The sequence below is a fragment of the Pseudorca crassidens genome, chromosome 5 (assembly GCF_039906515.1).
Source record: "Pseudorca crassidens isolate mPseCra1 chromosome 5, mPseCra1.hap1, whole genome shotgun sequence".
In the NCBI taxonomy this organism is placed as follows: Eukaryota; Metazoa; Chordata; class Mammalia; order Artiodactyla; family Delphinidae; genus Pseudorca; species Pseudorca crassidens.
The window spans coordinates 29440967-29454481 of record NC_090300.1 but is presented as its reverse complement, the minus strand read 5'-3'; the positions used below and the strand labels follow the sequence as shown (position 1 = coordinate 29454481).

Genomic DNA, 13515 nt, shown 5'->3' with positions numbered 1-13515 from the left:
CGAAAAAATGATGGAGACCTACGAAAAGTATACAGGAGCCAGCTTAAAGGGTCTACAACTTAAAGGGACAACTTAAGCCAGTTTAAAGGGGCAATTAAGCACCTAAGTATATACTGATAGCAACAGACTAGAACAGATTCTAAATCCATTAAATAATAATCCAGGAGTCCATACTGATAGAAACAGATAACGAGGAGGAAGGGAAAGCTCTTCTCTGCAATACAATGCCAACTAATATGTATAAAGAAATGAAGCAGTTAGAAAACTACCGATTTGTAAACACTGTGATATTAATGGATTGGGCAAGAATCACCAAAAGATGCTAAAACTAGTAGATGAAAGTTGGTGAGCAAAAGGATATTTACATAGTCTTGAAATATTTCCCTACAAAATACCTCTTAATTCCAATTTTACAGTGCAGAAACCTGGCACATACCACTTCATCCAAGGTGATCAAAGCTACCAAATGACAACCAACAATGAGACAAACCAACATCATGCATCTCCTCAAGTGCACTGCAATGGATACAGTATCCCTTCTGAGGTATTTCCCAAAACGTATAATCTAAATCTAATCATGAGGCAGCAACTGAGAAATTCAAATTGAGAGACATTCTATGAAATAATGGCCCGAGCTCTTAAAAAAAATTAGAATCATGAAAGACAAAGGAGGCTTAAAGAAACAGTCCAGATTTTAAAAGACTAAAGTCATATGAAAATTAAATTTAATGCATGATCCCGGACTGGATTCTGAACCACAAAAAATAATTGCTATGAAGACCAAGGGCAATTGGAGAAATCAAAACATGGTCCACAGGCTAGATAACTATTGTTTCATTTCTTGCTTTTGATCAGAGGATTGTGCTCTTTTTTTTAAGTAAATGTCCTCATTCTTAGAAAAAATATACCAAAATATTTAGTAGTGAAAGGGTATGATAGGAGCTACTTACTTTCAAATGATGAAAAAAAAATATAATCTCTATATATGGAGAAAGTGGGAGTGATAAAGCATATGTGGCAAAATGTTGACAATTGGTGAATCTGGGTGAAGGGTACTCAGGTAGGTCTCTGCCCTATTTCTGCCACTTTTATTTTAAAATTATTTCAAAATTGGGCTTCCGTGGTGGCGCACTGGTAGCGAGTCCGCCTGCCGATGCAGGGGACGCGGGTTCGTGCCCCGGTCCGGGAAGATCCCACATGCCGCGTAGCGGCTGGGCCCGTGAGCCATGGCCGCTGAGCCTGCATGTCCGGAGCCTGTGCTCTGCAACGGGAGAGGCCACAACAGTGAGAGGCCCGCGTACCGCAAAAAAAAAAAAAAAAAAATTTCCAAATTAAAACTTTTATAAGACATTCAAGGGGAAGGATAAAATAAAATTTCACTTCAAAAAGGCCATAAATAATAGGGGCTTAAAGAAATGGAGGCTCCATATGTCCGCCTTCTCTGCTAGAATTTGAATCTACAAGTCAAACTGTTGGGGGTTGGGGGGGTGGGGAGATGGTTTTACTTTTCAGTAAAGCAATGTAATTTTTCAATGATAAAGAAAACATATATTTAAAAACACAAGCAAGACCTGAACTACGACTGTGATTTTTGCTTTCCCACTGTAGCTGCAGATCTGTTCACGTCTGTCATGACCTAATATGAAAATCAAGTTCCCACAATGGCACTGCTTCACATTTATCAGTTACTTGTTATGTCCTCTTCAGTGTTACAAATATGACGTAAATAAAAAAGCACAAGTTCATGACATCCCATTCACCAAACTACCTGACATAGTCACACTAAGGAATTTAAGGCTAAAATGTAAGTATTGCATTTTGAAGATTAATATTTTAAGCAAGTTTAATATATCTACATAAAACTCTGTAGCTAACAGATATGAAACATCTCTTTAAGCACAGACTTACAAAATTTGTCCACATACAAAATCACCAACGGAGTAGCAACAAATTTCAGAGACAATATTATACAGATTATGGTCTCTGACCACAATGAAATTAAATTAGGAGTCATTTTTTTCTAAAGTTGTATATTTAGAAAATAAAACTATAGCATGGCTAAAACAATCCATGAATTAGAGAAGGAAATTTAAAATGTTTAGAACTGAATGACAATGAAAACAATAATAAAAAAAGGTAAAGTGCAGCTGAAATAGTACTTAGAAGTAAATTTACACTTCTCTTCATTCATTAAGTAATCAACTTAAAAGCTTTTTAAAAGATCAGTGGGAACTCAAAGAAAGAAGAAAAGAAACAGAAGAGTAAGAATTAATGAAATAGGGGGCTTCCCTGATGGTGCAGTGGTTAAGAATCTGCCTGCCAATGCAGGGGACACGGGTTCGATTCCTGGTCCGGGAAGATCCCACATGCCGAGGAGCAACTATGCCTGTGCACCCCAACTACTGAGCCTGCGCTCCAGAGCCCGCGAGCCACAACTACTGAGCCCACGTGCCACAACTACTGAAGCCCACGTGCCTAGAGCCATGCTCCGCAACAAGAGAAGCCACCGCAATTAGAAGCCCGCGCACCGCAAAGAAGAGTAGCCCCCGCTCACCGCAACTAGAGAAAGCCTGTGCACAGCAATGAAGACCCAACACAGCCATAAATAAATTAATTTTTAAAAAAAAGAATTAATGAAATAGGAAAAAAAAATTAAAATAACAACTGGTTCTAAGTGTCCTGCTTGAAGTAGACATATAATAAGCAGCAGTGTAGCAGAGTGAAAAGAGCATGATTTTTCTTTTTTTAACTTAGGCTCAGTCTGAGCTCTGACACTTATTAGCTGTGTGACCTTGAACAAGTGACTTAACCTCTTTGAGCTTCAGTGTCCTCATTTGAAAAATAGGTATACAGAGTTTTTCAGGGTTATATTAGTGAAACAGGAGGGAAGGGGGCAGGGCACAACCTTTGAAAGAATGACATAGCCCTTGAGGTTACGACATAAAACAGGTTAGAACCAATTAGGTCCAAGAGGGCAGAAGATCGACTTCCAGGAGACCTTGAGCCTCATTACAGGCCCACTGTAATACATTAGCATATGCTAAGCAACACACCCACAGGCGCCATGACAGTTCCGAGGCCAACCATAAAAGGCCAAGAAGTGGACAGTAGTGGCCCAATTCCTGGAAATCTCCATCCCTTCTCCTAGAGAGGTGGAATAATCCTCCCACTCGTTAGGCTATGAAATTACTCAGCCCATAAAACCTAACCACTCCATATTTTGGGGCCTCTTGCCTTCTGAGATGGCCCACACTCTGTCTGTGGAGTGTGTTTTCCCCAGGACCATTCTCACCTTTTCAGACGGACCACATTCAGTTTTCGGAATGTGTATCTCTCTAAATAAATCCACTTCTTACCTATCACTTTGCCTCTCACTAAATTCTTTCTGTGACGAGACATAAAGAACCTGCGCTTCATTACATCCTGAGACAAGATGTGTGATCTCAATTAAAAGACAGTGGGTTCAAGTCCCAGTCTGGGTTTTGGCTGGGTTTGAGTCTCAACTTGTGGGTTCAAGTCCCAATCTGGGACTCAAGTCCCATCTGAGTTGTGCTGTTTCATTAGGAGTAAGTTAGATACATTGTGTCAAAGTGAAAAGCAACTGTATCACCCAAGGCAATGTAACAAATGTCCTCCAATTTATAAATACATAAAAACTGAACACTCCAAACAGCCAAAAAAAATCAGTTTTAAATATTTTTTAGATGGTCTTATGACCTATTGAAATATAGTTATAACAACAACAAAATAGACTCTTTTCTACCCAAAGTACTTGCTAAATTTTAGAAACCTGCTGTATCTACCTAAGGCAGATCCTGTTGCCTACCCAGTATCATTTTCCTCCTCTTCCTTAGGAGAAGCTGAAGGTAGTAATATGCCCAACTGAAACTACTACATTCTGTCTCCCCCTCAGATGGGTTGACCATGACATAATTCTAGCCAATGAAATATAAGCAGACCATCACTGGGCTGGGCTACTAGATTCAGCTAGTAAATGCCGTTTTCCCCCCTCCCCATTACTTCGTTTCCAGAGTATGCTTGTAATGGCTAGTGCTCCTTGTTTCCATGCATCTGCTTCCTTATTATACTCAATGTTCAGTATGGGATTATATTTCCTAAGGGCCAGGTTGTTGAGTGACACTGTTACTCATGCAAACAAGAAGAAATTAACAGGGTGTTACTATTTCAACACACTGTAACAGGAGGCAACCAATAAAAATACTTTGTAGTCACATTAACTGAGCTTAATAAGACAAAACACAATTTTGTTTAGTATTCCCTTCGTATCTTCTCACCAAAGATAAGCATAAACTGCAACCTCTAAATGTTACCTAAATGATAAAAGTTTGAAATAGAGCCAAAGTACATGAATATTTTGAGCACATTTACATTAATATCTCTGTGCCTCAATCTCTTCATCTACAAAACAGTATTAGTACATCTACTTAATTAAATGAGTCAAGACTTGGAAAATAATTAGGACACTGCCTAGCAAAAGGTAATCAATGTTAAAGAAAAAAGTGGTTCACTGACTCATGACAAATTAAGGTTTCTTCCTCCAAAATAAATAATACTTAATTCACATGTAGTTGAAGTGATAAATACATTTAAATGTGGTAAAATGCTATTACATTTAAATCCAAGTTTACAATGCTATTACATTTAAATCCAAGTTTAAAGGAGAAAAAACAAGTGTTTAACTGTGGTTAAGAAAAACTCATCTAAAATTAACAAGAGTCGGCAATAACTTCCTTCATTAATTTATCTATCTATCCAGCATTTACTGAATACCCACTATGGGCAAAACACGAATCCAGGTACTGGAGACGTCCTAGTAGATGACAGAAACAGGAAGCATAAACCTTCAAGTGTAATTTAAATGATATAAAATGACATTAAGATAAATGTTATAAAAAGAAATGGGATTGCAACAGACATCTTCATTCAATTAAAAATGAAAAGTATGCTGTACAGGCTTTGAGTGATAGCCTATAACCTTTTAATTAAAAATATACATTTCTAAGTATTTTTAAAGCTTTTATCTTTCTTTTACACTGTCTTCATTTGCAGTATATGACTTAAATCAAGGGCCTAGAAAGTAAATAAGTGCAGCACTGAATGTTTCAAGAAACTGCCATCTTTGGCAGTATTGGTGATTCTCAAAGATAAACCAGTCATGTGCACTGATGCCTTATGTTTCATCTAGACTCAACGATTGTACTCTTCCTGTCACCATGCTCTGCTGTTGGGTAAAAAATTAAGTCAGATTTCTTCTTCCAGCTTCATGAACACATTATGTCAAGCTCAAAAAGTCAATCTTAGTGACCTCACCATCTGCCATGATCTCTTGTCAGACTCAGACAATTCAACTCCCACAGATGGTCTCAAAATGCAAGCCCCTTTCCTTTCCAATCACAACTTAGCAGCTGTGGGCACAAAGCCTTTTAAATTGGTACAACGTTAATCAAAATATAAGGAAGAAAGCAAAAATAATTATGAATACATTTACAGAACTAACATCACTTGAATCGGGGTTTGTAGACTTTCTCACACTGCTGAAAAAGATGTTACTAAAAATTAAATTTCAGCAAAGCCAGCATATTTCAATGGAAGGCAATAGTAATTTTAAATACATGCTCACGTTTCAAACTTTGGAAAATATACACAACAATAACACAGATAACAAATAGCAGCCATAATCCCGCCTCTGAAAGGCAACTACCATAAATTTTTTTTTTTTTTTCTTGCGGTACGTGGGCCTCTCACTGCTGTGGCCTCTCCCGTTGCGGAGCACAGGCTCCGGACGCGCAGGCCCAGCGGGCATGGCTCACGGGCCCAGCCGCTCCGCGGCATGTGGGATCCTCCCAGACCGGGGCACGAACCCGCGTCCCCTGCATCAGCAGGCGGACTCCCAACCACTGCACCACCAGGGAAGCCCTACCATAAATTTTTGATATAACTTTCTTCAGTATTCTCTTTCTGCACTCTAACTTTTGATAAATGGTATTAATGAGAAGATATTTTCATAAAAAGTGACAGTATGTAACTTTTTCCTAGGTGATGAGCACATCTAAGTGCTTCACCTATATAATCTCATTCAATTCATATCACAACTCTATCAGGTAAATGTTATTACTGTTCGCATCTTACACATGGCAAAACTGAGCTTTAGAGAGTTGAAGTAATTTGCCCAGTTAATCAACTGTGTAAATGGCAATGCTAGAATATGAAGTCAGGATCTTAGACCAGCAGACATGTTCTTAACTACTATGCTAATTTGTAAAATATATTTGCCTTGAAATACAATAAATATATCCTCAAAATAAAACAAAATACATAATTACTATTACAATAAATCCATATATAAAAGGATAACTTACTATACCAAAAGAATTATTTTCATATAGTACAAATCATATATCATTGGGTCAGGTTTTTCCCCTTTTTAAAGGTTCTTTATTTAAATTTCAGTATTAAATTTACATTTATTTTTCTGGGTACGTAGTAAACTTCCTCATTTTTTACAGCTATATAGTATTCCTTTACATTGTTACACCGTAACTTATGTCACTAGTCACCTACTGATGGACATTTAGATTTCCTACATTTCTACACTGGTGACAGTAATCACAGTTTAGTGACTCAATCCTCAGTGTTTGATCTGCTCTCTGACCACCCTGCCAGCTCTGTGTTGAAACACTTTCCCATATCCTTGTCTCATCTAGGTCCACTGGCCTTCCCCTCCGTTCTTCAAAGACAGGCTCTCCTGCCTCAGGGCCTCTGCACATTCTGTTCTCTCTGCCTGAAACTTTCCCCAGCAGTTAACGCTCCTTCCTTCAGATCTCTTCTCAAATGTCACTTTCTCAGGGAAAACTGTCCTTCTCCCATTACCCAGACTAGGTCAGGAGTCTCCAGTTAATGCTCTCCTACCTTCTCCTTTCATAGTACACATCTGGTTGTCATTATTTATTTGTGTGATTATCAGATTGTGGCCCATCTCTACAACTGAAGAGTAAATCCCACGAGGGCAGGGACCCTATCTATTTTGTTTGTTTGTTTTTTGGCCGCACTGCACGCCTTGCAGGATCTTAGCTCCCTGACCTGGGATAGAGCCCAGGTCCTCGGAGTGAAAGCACTCCTAATTCCCTGGAGGTCCTAACCACTGGACCTCCAAGAAATTCCCAACCCTATCCATTTTGTTCACTTATTATATACCCAGTGTCTGGCACATGGTTGGAACTCAAGAAATATTTGTTTTTTGTTTGCTTTTTAAGAAATATTCATTAAATTAATTATGTACTCAATATTTTATTTATTTTCATGCTTTAATAATATATGATAATCTCATTTAATATGACTTGGTAGCAGAAAATGAGAAAACATATAAACATTGAACACATTCACACATCCGAAATGCCACTAAGCTACATAGCAGAATGTGTGTGTCACTTTCCTGTCATGAACAAAAAGTGTTTTGGAGCCAGCATTATATCTGTGTTCATTAATTTCAAAAAATGGGAAAAATTTTCTAATAGGGTATATTTAATTTCACTGATGTTTAAGGTGAAAAGAACAGTAGGCAAAAGTTAACTTTTCTTTTTTTTTTGGCTGCCCCAGGTCTTAGTTGCAGCACACGGGATCTTCGTTGTGGCACCTGGGTCTTTAATTGCAGCATGCGGACTTCTTAGTTGCGCCACGCAGACTTCTTAGTTGCAGCACGCACTCTTAGTTGAGGCATGCGGACTTCTTAGTTGCAACATGAGAACTCTTTATTGTGGCAGGCATGTGGGATCTAATTCCCTGACCAGGGACTGAAGCCGGGCCCCCTGCATTGGGAGCGTAGAGTCTTACCCACTGGACCACCAGGGAAGTCCCAAGAGTTAAAATTTACAAGCTGCCCCTTCTAAGAAACCATCAACATCTTACACTTAAAAAGAAAAAGATAATTGCTTTTACGTTCATTGTTCACCTATTTTAATTGAAAAAAAATGTGTCCAGGTTTACATAAGCTTTCACCTAGGACGCTACACAATGATAAAAACTGGTTAATACTACAAGCAATCTGTAACAACTTTTAACAGAGTCTTCTACATATGTGCAGGGAAATTACGAATAATGTTGTCTGAGCACTACTTATTGGTTCACTTATTCGGTAAATACTGATTGACTGCCTGCTGCTTGTCAAACAGTAGGCTGAGCATTAAAGATACTTCGAGAAACAACGAGACGGTCCCTGCTTTCATGGAGCCTACATTTTAACTCTGAAGGTAGGCATTCAACAATGTTTCCCAATTAGCTATGTAATTACAATTACTATAAGTGCTACTATAGAGGCAAAAAAAAGATGCAAAGGAAGCACGTACAACAAGGGTCTGGAACTCTGGTGGTTTTAAAGAAGATTCCTCTGAGGAAGTGAAGTTTGAGCTGAGCTCAACAGACAAACAGAGTAAACCACTGGCAAAGAGAGGGGGGGACCTCACAGCCAGAGGGTGCAAACATGACAGGGGAATGCTCAGAGGAAGAAAAACATATGGCAAGTTCCAATAGCTGAAGGAAGATCTATGTACCTGAAAACAAAGGGCAAGACAAGGAAAGACTGAGAGAGAAGGTTGGAGGCCCAATCATGCAGGACATTACTTTTTTCTTGTCTTTTTAATTAAATTGGGGGAAGCCTTGGAAAGATTTTTAAGAGCCGAACATCTGAACCAGAGATACTAAATTACATTCACCAAAGATTAAGTACAAATTACGTGCATTCTAATTCTTGAAAAACTGGTAATATCACCTATAATATTCTGTAATTCTTTGGTAACTGAAATATTCACTCACTTCCTGACTATACCAGGTAAGTGTATATTCATCATCTACAATTCATTTATCTAACAAACACCTTATCCCATTAGAACAAAACTCAAAGCTCAGAAATAAGCCAAAAAAAAAAAAAAAGTCCCCAGCTCTCAAATTAGCTTTCATAAAACCTATGCACTTGTCAGTAACTCAAGTACACAGGCCTTTTTTCACTTGATTTTATTTAACATAAAATTCTTGGTAAATTTGCTTATCTTGATTTTCAGGGAGCAAATGGGTTAGGCACTGCTATAGGTGAGTACATTGACAAAGTAATTGACAACTGGCAGCTTAATACTAAGGAAAACTAGACATACTATATTTTACCAAGTAAATTCACTGAAACAGAATTTCCCCCGGGAGTTCCCTGGTGGCCCAGTGGTTAGGACTCTGCACTTCCACTGCCGTGGCCCGGGTTCAATCCCTGGTTGGGGAACTAAGATCCCGCAAACCATGTGGCACCGCAGGAAAAAAAAAACAAAAAAAATCCTCCCTCATTCCCTGGCAAAACCACATTAATGACATGGTCTTATACAAGCTTTCACAATAAAACCTAAGGAATATTATTGTTTAAAACATTTTCATAGATCAAAACATTTATTATTTGTTCTTAATTACAGAAAACAAAAGTTAAGAGAGAAAACTTATTTCTGCCCTGACCAAACAAGCAACATCAGAAGAAGTTACCCAAATTTAGGAAAAAATCACATTTCAAGATCCTGCCAAGAACCTAATAGAAAGCTTCTTTTATCAAGTGGTACAAGCCAAAATTTAAACCATTAATCAATTTATGCACAATGCATGGATTAGATCACCTGTTGTCCATATGCTCTTTAGCAAAGTCTTGTTTCCAGATAAATGTAGCTCTAGATAAGTAATACAAATGTTAAGATTTATCCCTACTTGATACATCACAACAGACTAGATGAGTTTTTAAAACATCACTTGGGTATTAATATAATTTACAGACAAAGTATTGTACAAAAAACTATGCAAGTGTAAAATGTTCACTTCACCTAAGGGTCCAAGAAGAAAAGAAAAATGGAGGCAATCAAAAGGAAGCAACTGATTATATAAAATAGGTAAGTAATGAGAACCTACTGTACAGCACAGGGAACTCTACTCAATGCTCTGTAGTGACCTAAATGGGAAGGAAATCTAAAAGACTGGGCATACGTATATGTATAACTGATTCACTTTGCTGTACAGTAAAAACTAACACAACATTGTAAAGCAACTATACTCCAATAAAATTAATTTTTAAAAAAGCTTAAAAAAAAAGGAAGCAATCAATGAAGAAAACAGTACAGTTTCTAATCCTCATTTAAAACAAAACTGTTCGGGCTTCCCTGGTGGCGCAGTGGTTGAGAGTCCACCTGCCAATGCAGGGGACACGGGTTCATGCCCCAGTCCGGGAAGATCCCACATGCCGCAGAGCGGCTGGGCCCGTGAGCCATGGCTGCTGAGCCTGCACGTCCAGAGCCTGTGCTCCACAACGGGAGAGGCCACAACAGTGAGAGGCCCATGTACTGCAAAAAAAAAAAAAAAAAAAAAAAAAAAAGCACTGTTCTTATATAAATACTTCATCTATATCCAAATGGAAATGAAACAATTTTATATCCAGCATCATCACAAGAGCTACTTACTATATAATTACCCAAAATAACCTACAGAATAGTTATTACCTCCATTTTACAGGAGGGAAAACTGAGTCAGCTTAAATAACTTGCACAAGGTCATATACAACCAAAATTTGCAATAAAGCTACTACATACATGTTCCATGATATCATAAAAAGATGAGTTCCAAGCAGTTTTAATTTTAAAGTAATTTAAGATTTTAAAAACATTTAAGAAAGTTTGTATTGTATATAAATGGCGAAGAATATAAACTGTTATATAGTTTAAAATAATCTAAAATCAACTTCTCTATACTTCAATAAAAGTTAATTAAAAAAACTAACAACATTGTGAATCAACTCTACTCCAATAAAAATTAATAAAAAATTAATTAATTAATTAATTAAAAGAGACTTCTAGAAAAATGGCAGAGGGTAAGAACATTTGTCTTGGGACTTCCCTGGAGGTCCAGCGGTTAAGACTCCACGCTCCCAGTGCAGGGGGCCCAGCTTCAACCCCTGGTCAGGGAACTAGATCTCGCACACCACAACTAAGAGCCTACATCCCGCAACTAAAGAGCCTGCATGCAACAACAAAAATCCCGCATGACGCCACTAAGACCCAGCACAGCCAAATAAATAAATAAATATATTTTTTTAGAAAAAGAACATTTGTCTTATTTATATGAGCCCTCTATCAACTTAGAGCTATCACATATTTTTAATTTGATTTATTTAACACTGGTTTAAAAATAAATTAATTTTTAAAAAGAAGATAGCCAGAAAGTACAAAAAGGTGTACAGTGAAATGTTATTCTCCTGATGTTGTTGGCCCATCTGCCTATTTCCCATCTGCCCCATTTATACCCCTGCATGGACAGTCAAAGTACTTTGTTTCTACTGTATCTGCCCCAGATTTCTTTTAAGCACATACAAGTAATACAAAACACTCTCGTTTTCCCATTTTTAAAAAAGCTGAGGGGCTTCCCTGGTGGCGCAGTGGTTGAGAGTCCGCCTGCCGATGCAGGGGACACGGGTTCGTGCCCCGGTCCGGGAAGATCCCACATGCCGTGGAGCGGCTGCGCCTGTGAGCCATGGCCACTGAGCCTGTGCTCCGCAACGGGAGAGGCCACAACAGTGAGAGGCCCGCGTACCGCAAAAAATAAATAAATAAATAAAAGAAAGAAAGCAAGCTGTGAATTTCTGAGTATGAAATTTGTAATCTGCCATATCACTTGTTTGAAAGAGCTTTCCAGTTGATTCTCTTGGGGCTTCTCTGTAAACAGTCAGATCATCTGTAAGTAATGATTACTTTACCTCTTCAGCCACTTTATATACTTCTATCATTCTTTTCTCTGATTGCACTAGCTGATTTCTGCAGTACAATGTTAAATAATAGTGGTGAGTGGTAATAACAGACATTCTTTCTTATTATTCTTTAATCAGACTGTTCCTTTAATGATACTTAATGAAAAATATATCCATAGGTGCTGAAAGGGCATTTGATAAGATTCCATATGCATTCTTCATAAAATGTAATCTTACTAAATATTAATCATTTTCTCTTATTAAATATTTATAATGAGAATTTAATAAGACGGTATAATGAATGCATGTTAAACCTTATCAAATCTTCTAAAAGCATATTTTAGCATTTGCTTAAAAGGCATTAGTAGTCAAAATTAATAATAATTACTAATAAATACTTAAAATGTTTTCTTATTGATAGAACTTATTTGTAAGAGTACGGCCCCAGTTGCTCTTTAGATGGGCAACCCTTTGACAACTTTATTTTTCCTATGGTAACCTGACAGCTTAGACTTTTTACCTCTTCTGGAGGTAGTTTTTGGTAGTTTATATTTTCCCGGATAATCATCCATTTTGTTCAGGTTCTCAATTTATCTGCTCCCAGGCTGATATTATTCAGCCTTAGAAAGGAAGGGAATTCTGACACATGCTACAACATGAATGAACCGTGAGGACATTCTGCTAAGCAAACTAAGCCAGTCACAAAAAGACAAATACTGTGATTCTACTTACATGAAGTACTCAGAGTAGAGGCAAAATCACAGAGTCAGAATGTATACCGAATGGTGGCTGCCAGGGGCTGGGGGACAGGGGATGGAAATGGGGGGCTGCTGTTTAATGTGTATAGAGTTTCAGTTTTACAAGATGAAGAGTTACAGATATGATGAACTACATAGTAAAAAAGGCTTAAAGTGGTAAGTTTTATGTTATGTGTATTTTACCCACAATAAAAAAAATTTCTTTAATGAATAGACAATAAAGTAGGGGATGAGCAAAAACAAAAACAAAAAACTTTACACGGAAAAGTAAGCAAAACAACCACACAAATTCTGGAAAATACAGAGTAAGGATTAGCCCCATCTAATTATTAAAACCAGTTATAAAGTTACAACAATTAAAATGTTATATACTCTAAATGCAAAAGCGTATAGATGGATGGACCCAAAAAACAAGTGCAAGAATAGGTTTAAATCTACAAAGAAATTTAGTATATATCAAAGTTGACACTTCATATTAGTTAGGTATAAATGGTTTAGGTAGATTACTCAATAAATAGCAATAGGATAAAAGACAATTGAGTAATCATCTTAAAAAAATTAATTGGAGGGCTTCCCTGGTGGCACAGCAGTTAAGAATCCGCCTGCCAATGCAGGGGACGTGGGTTTGAGCCCTGATCCGGGAAGATCGCACATGCCGTGGAGCAACTAAGCCCGTGCGCCACAACTATTGAGCCTGCGCTCTAGAGCCCGCGAGCCACAACTACTGAGCCCACATGCTGCAACTACTGAAGTCCACGCATCTAGAGCCTGTGCTCCACAACAAGAGAAGCCACCGCAATGAGAAGCCCACGCAGCTCAATGAAGAGTAGCCCCCACTCGCCGCAACTAGAGAAAGCCCCCCACACAGCAACAAAGACCCAACGCAGCCCAAAACAAATAAATAAAACAAAATAAATTTATATAAAAAAATTAATTGGAGCCATAATTTGTACCTTGTTTGAAACAAATTCCAGACGGATCAAA

The 13515-nt window shown here is 37.9% G+C and overlaps 1 protein-coding gene across 5 annotated transcripts in view; it reads right to left on the bottom strand.

Annotated features, from left to right (window-relative positions):
* The window catches only part of TFDP2 (transcription factor Dp-2), a 171666-nt gene that overhangs the window by 132781 nt on the left and 25370 nt on the right, over positions 1-13515 (bottom strand). The window lies entirely within an intron of this gene.